This window comes from Artemia sp. Qi Xiang Cuo, chromosome 11, assembly GCF_049724085.1.
Source record: "Artemia sp. Qi Xiang Cuo chromosome 11, ASM4972408v1, whole genome shotgun sequence".
In the NCBI taxonomy this organism is placed as follows: Eukaryota; Metazoa; Arthropoda; class Branchiopoda; order Anostraca; family Artemiidae; genus Artemia; species Artemia sp. Qi Xiang Cuo.
This window is the reverse complement of record NC_142804.1, coordinates 66,393,259-66,399,127: the sequence shown is the minus strand read 5'-3', so window position 1 is coordinate 66,399,127 and position 5,869 is coordinate 66,393,259. Positions and strand designations below refer to the sequence as shown.

Genomic DNA, 5,869 nt, shown 5'->3' with positions numbered 1-5,869 from the left:
AAGAGTGCCATGGAGTAGTTGCAAATGAAGTTTCAAGTGAGATATGTCATGTTTTGCTCATAAGTTAACAATTTAATTTGTGTAAATCATTTTGCTTGTTGAAGTGTAACGATTTAGATTAGAATATTAAGAGCGATTTAACTTGGAGAAATAAACATTGACCCTGGAAATATTCGTCAAATGTTACATGAAAAAGAAACATTTTTATTACATAATAAAATCTCGACTTCAACGTTGTAGGATCGCATGACAGTGCTAACAATTATCTTTATGTTTTTAGCTTTACATATTACAAAAAAAGGTTTCGAATATTTTCAGCTTTTATTATAAACTCAGTACAAAAAAAATACACATTTAATCCGCATCCATAAACTGATCCTCTTCTCCTGAAAAATAAAACATTAGTTTAGTGAAGTGATAAAAAAGGAGACAGAGACGAGAGAGAGAGAGAGAGAGAGAGAGAGAGAGATAGAGAGAGAGATAGATAGAAAGAGAGAGAGAGAGAGAGAGAGAGAGAGAGAAAGAGAGAGAGAAAGAGAGGGCGTATATAGATATTTTTCAGATGGAAGTGGAGAAGGGACTGAATCTCCAGATGTTTTCGTGGCGACCTACATTTTGACAAACCAACAGTTTGCCATTTTCTATCTAAAAGTCCAGAGGATCAAATATACATTGAATATATTGCTAAAAAAAAAACTGATGTACCAATATTTTCTCGATCCACAGAATGGCATGAACTCGTATCTCCCATATCGAACGACACTTTCATCACCATTGTACTATGGATACTGATCGGTAATAAAAATTATAAACTTTGTGATGATTTTGATGAAAAATTCAACTCCAAAAATGTGTCCGTAGTTTATGTAGCCTATATCCTTTTTTATACAGATGATTCAAGCAGAAAAGTTTTTCCTCTAATTGTCTAATACTTCGTTTTAATTAGCGTGCAGGTGATTGTGATTAAGTCTGAAATTTGATATTGCTCTTGAATCTAGCCGTGACCTTTCATTTTAGGACTTGCTTGTTTTCTTCATAATATATTTTTTCCAGTCGGATGTCTGTTCAGCTCTGAATCTTCATTTTGTCTTGAAGATTCTATGTTGAACAAAGTATTTCGAAAAGGAGGCATAAAACGAAACACTTTTTTCAAGAATTGGGCTCTAAACCCCATGTTGAGGATTTTAAAAATTAAAAAATCGATTGGGTATGTAAGAATTTCTATTTCCCAACATTTCGACTCTCTGTTAGGTACGTGAAAAGGAAATGGGAACTTCCTGGGAGGGTGTAGAGGGAGGCTTTGAACAGTATGGGATAAAGGAGGAGCGTGTGTAGCTGTTTTGGCCTCAGGCGGCTTGGTGCTGCGGTGGGTAGTTAGTAAATCAAAATGAAAGTGCGCCATTAGAATCAACACAGCCAGAAACCCCCCTTAAAAGAATTACAGTCCCCCTCTTGAGAAACAAGGAAAATCACTTTTTCATAAAGGATGCAGTGATGCATGTTCTTTTTTTTTCTTTCCTTTTTTTAGTCACCGCTAATGGAGCGCTGATACATCATAAAAAGATGCTTAAGAGCTCAACTGAAAGGTAATTGCCATATCTACCTGCTTTGTAAATAACAAAACATGATATTAAAAAAAAATTATAATTTTTGACAAGTTTTAGATACATCTTCTGAAGAGTTTTAAAAATAAAGAGCGATGTGGCATCTATGTATGCCACATCCTAATAAAGAACAAAGCACGTGATCATTACTTACTGATTTTCCCCCGCAAAGAGATAGTTGTTATGTGGATGTGTTTTTTTTATGTAGTAGTAGTTATATAGTAAGTATGACGGCACTAGACCCTTAAGGTCCAAACCGGCGGTGCTGATCTCCGTTTCGTGGCCCTTCAGCCAGGAAGTGCAATGGGGGGCTGGGGGTCAGGCATTCTGCGCTGTCGCACATCCTTCTTGCTTACCTTCTCCAGATTTCTCCAGGTACCCATTTAGAGCTGGGTCGACTCTGGCTAAGCTTACAGAGTCACACCACTGACCCGCGTCCCAAACCAAGTAACTGGCTTCATAAGTTTCCTGTATATGATTCTCGGCGATGCCGATTCTAATAGTGCACTTTTCGTTTTGATCCAATAACATTTTCGAGGGGTTTCGGGCTATTTTTCGAAATTCCCAAGATTTATTTTCTAGATTCTAATAATATTCTTTTCTAAATAACATTTTACTATTAAGATAAATCAAAAAAATAGTTACCATTCAGGGATCAACCACAAATGTCGATTTTTTTCCCTAATAGACAATTTTTTTTATTTAAATGCGGTTTAAGATTTTTGTTTACAGTGGGCCTTGGTTCATTTTTACTTAGGTTGCACCTGTTGCTTTACCAAAAAAATGGACCTTCCTGTCCGTATTTGCTCAGGTACGTAAAAGCTTATTCAAGAATTATGCATTCATTGATGACGGTGAAAAAATGGAGCAGAGGGGGGGGGCTGTCCAAATCGAGTCATTTGCTGGTATAAGGTCAATTGTTTCATCCGATTTATAGCCGCCTCCAATAAAAAATAACTTATTGCTAGAAGAAAACCATTCTAACATATTGAAGACTGCCGCTCAGGTGCTTTCCAATACATGGCCAGTGACAAGGTCCAAAGTATCCAACTCTCTCGGTAAGCTTTTATTTTGTTTCAACTTCAAAATCTTTATTAGAGAACACCGACTCTATTAACATAGTAGAAGTTTTTTTCATTAGTTGCCAAAACTGACATTCACTATACATAAAACTACTTCAAAGGATGAAGAAATGAATGTATACTTTTGTTCATTAAAGATAGCAGAAGCGATAAAAGGATCTGGAATTAGTGCTTAGGGGCAACGATCATGCATAACACACACGTAGTATATTTCTATTAGTAAATATTCCCAGGGCAGCTGCTTTTGAACAATCATACTCAAGAAATCCCACACCCACTCACCCATTCTTTTGAAGGATATTAGCACCTTTGTTAAGGATAATTATAAGATAATTGACCACTCATTATCTGATAAAGCAGTATTGGCTTTCTTGAATTTCTTTATCATTTTTACTTGTAAGTCTTTTTTTACTTTCAATTATTATTTTATTTCCTCCTCATTTCTAAAAAGACAGTATAATACGTCTGGCTGAAATATTTGCATATTAGGTCTGTAAAATGGGTTAACGACCCCCTATATAGCTGACCACAGCCATCTATAGGACCATCAATAAAATTTATTGACAGATAAGTGATTTAAATGCAGCCACTGAACCATTATTTCTGTTGAAATTAGATGAAGCAGTTTTAAGTCGGCTTAACAGGATTTCCTGATCAAGCCTAACTCCCATTGGATTCAAGAAACTTTACGAGTGAAAAGTTCAAGGCATTACCATTAGGTTTTACTAATGAAATGTAATGATCTATGTAAGTATTGATACTTGGAAGATTCTCATGTTTTATCATAATCATTTTATTATTCCCAGTTTACCATTAAGGTATGCCAACGAAAATTTTAATTATTTTAGGGTTTGACTATATTCCTTTTTATAAATATGCTCATTTAGAAATAAACTTGCCTCTTTCCCGTTGACCGTTCGGCGCAAGTCCGCCAACGTTGTCACCTTCACCTTGATGTCCTTCATCTTCGTCAGAGCACGAGAAATCTAAAATAGGACTGAATTAGAAACATAGGCCACGTTTTTAGACGTGATGATTTCCTAATTAGGAGTGGAAGAGGGGAGGAGTGAAGCTTAAAAAGTTCATTGTATATGCCTGATTCCGACATTAAAATATGTTCAAAGTATTTTCCGAGATTTTTCTAAGGATACTCTGACCTGATTTTCGAATCGAGAAGTTCGGATAACCGATAAGCTCAACTCTAACTTTAGAACCTTAAATCCTTAAAAATTGTGATAGAGATTTCAATAATGGAATATCAACAGAGAGAGAATTCCAAAGAAAACAATCAGAAGAACTAGAAAAACGGGTATAAGGACCAAAGACAAGTCCCTTTCGCAGTCTTCCGCGTGTTCGTCACCCGTCTAGCGTTCCTCGGACTGTAATTTTCGGGAAACGACTGGGGGTCATTCGCCTGTCATGCCCAAGCAACCACAGATGCTACAAATGGATACTATTTAGAACTGTTTCATACAAATATATACCCCATCCTCTGCTCACTTTAAGTGCAGACTCCTGTGTATCTATGAATTTATATCCTTTTGTTTCATCATCAAATGAATGAATAAAGTACTCTTTTCCAGTGATAATATTAAATTGCAGTATTTATTTTGTTAGAATGGGCCTATCTTATTATAATAACTTCTATTGTTGCAGTCGTTGTTTCTATATCTGTTACTACAATTATTAATATTCATGCGTTAATAAAAGGCTTAGGGCTAGTACGCTTCCCACAGCTTCTTTGAAGTCATTCAGAATGTGTCTTGAAACTTATAAGAAATACAAGAGTTTGAGTAATTGTTGCCAGATGGGGCGCATTTGCGCAACTTTTGAAGCGACTGCACTTTTTTTTAAATCAGTACCATTTTCAAAGGAAGTCCTTTTGAAAAATGGTGTCTTTGGCCCACTTTCGAAAATCTTAATATTCGTCTGGTTTGGGGGAGGGGCGAGAGGCAATCTTTCTTCTTTTGTGCCTCGTATATTTACATTGTAGCTACCAGCAGTAATATTGAAAGTAATGGTAATTACTATCATTGGTTCAGTAGCACATAGAAATACTTTCTGCTTTGCTTTCTTTGAAGACTTTTTTTTAACCCTTGACTACCAATAAACCATTATTGTGCACATAGTAGGTCTTAGGGAAGGGGGCATTCGAAGCTGTTTTTTTCTAGTTGGGGGACATCAGAAAGCGCAATTTTATTTCTAATTTTAGGCGCACCCAGCATGGTGAAAATAATACATGGAAAAGATAATCCACCGCATCTAGGAAGAGTCCGAAGAGCCCCACCTGGAAAAATTTGAAGAGAATAGGCTAAAATACGCAGAATTTGACACATGTGGCCAACAAATGAACTTTTTTAACACGTCCGACTCCTGAAATATCTCTGACCCCCTTTCCCTTAACTTCAGCTACGCGTGCCTCCAACTGCAATAGGCTATTCACAACTTATAATAGCAAAAATATTTGTAATGGATTCGATAGGCAGATTTAGAAGAAAATTAAAATACAAAAATGTTTTGAGTCTTGAAGTTGTGATTCAAATAGATCGAACCCATATTTCCTTCTGAACTTCTAAAATAGTATTCTCGTCTTAGTTCATTAGGAGCTAGTTGAGACTGGAAAATTAGCTTGTAGTAGAAACAGTTCATATTTCACCAAATCTATGTTTTGCTGTCTGGCAATTTACCGTTTGCTATTGTCGTAGAAAAGGGCTCATTCGATTGGAAATTGGAGTGGCTTGTGCCCTTTTTAATAGTCGAAAGTGATTGGAAGGCAACTGACACCCCTTCCACGCCCACTATTTCCCCAAACACATCCAATTAAAATTTTGAGACAGCCATATTGTTCATCGTAGTTCATTTCCAAATAGAAATTATGTTTTTGAGGAGGATTTTCAGGCCTTGAGAAGGCACAGGGGTTTTGAACCCTACTCATGTTAATTTCTGCTCGTTTTGAGTTTGAGTCGGTTATTTATTGCAAATCTGTTCGTTTTGGGTTTCATTTATTTATCGATGTGGATTTGTGGTAGTTTAACGCTTGGTAGATTATTTGATTTGATTTTGCTCATTTTTGGTTTAATGGAGTTCTTCACTTCTCTTTGAAAAACTTATTTTTTGGAAAAAGTTCTTTTTATTAAGCCCTTAAAATAGCTTCCATCACTGTTTCTAGATTTGACTCCCTGA

The 5,869-nt window shown here is 36.1% G+C and overlaps 1 long non-coding RNA gene across 1 annotated transcript; it reads right to left on the bottom strand.

Annotated features, from left to right (window-relative positions):
- Positions 1 to 302: 302 nt before the first annotated feature.
- LOC148947257 (uncharacterized) lies at positions 303 to 3,673 on the bottom strand. Its single transcript, XR_016142434.1, has 2 exons — positions 3,586 to 3,673; positions 303 to 386 (listed from the first exon to the last, which is right to left on the bottom strand). It is a non-coding gene; the product is annotated as an uncharacterized LOC148947257 (long non-coding RNA).
- Between the last annotated feature and the right edge of the window lie 2,196 nt (positions 3,674 to 5,869).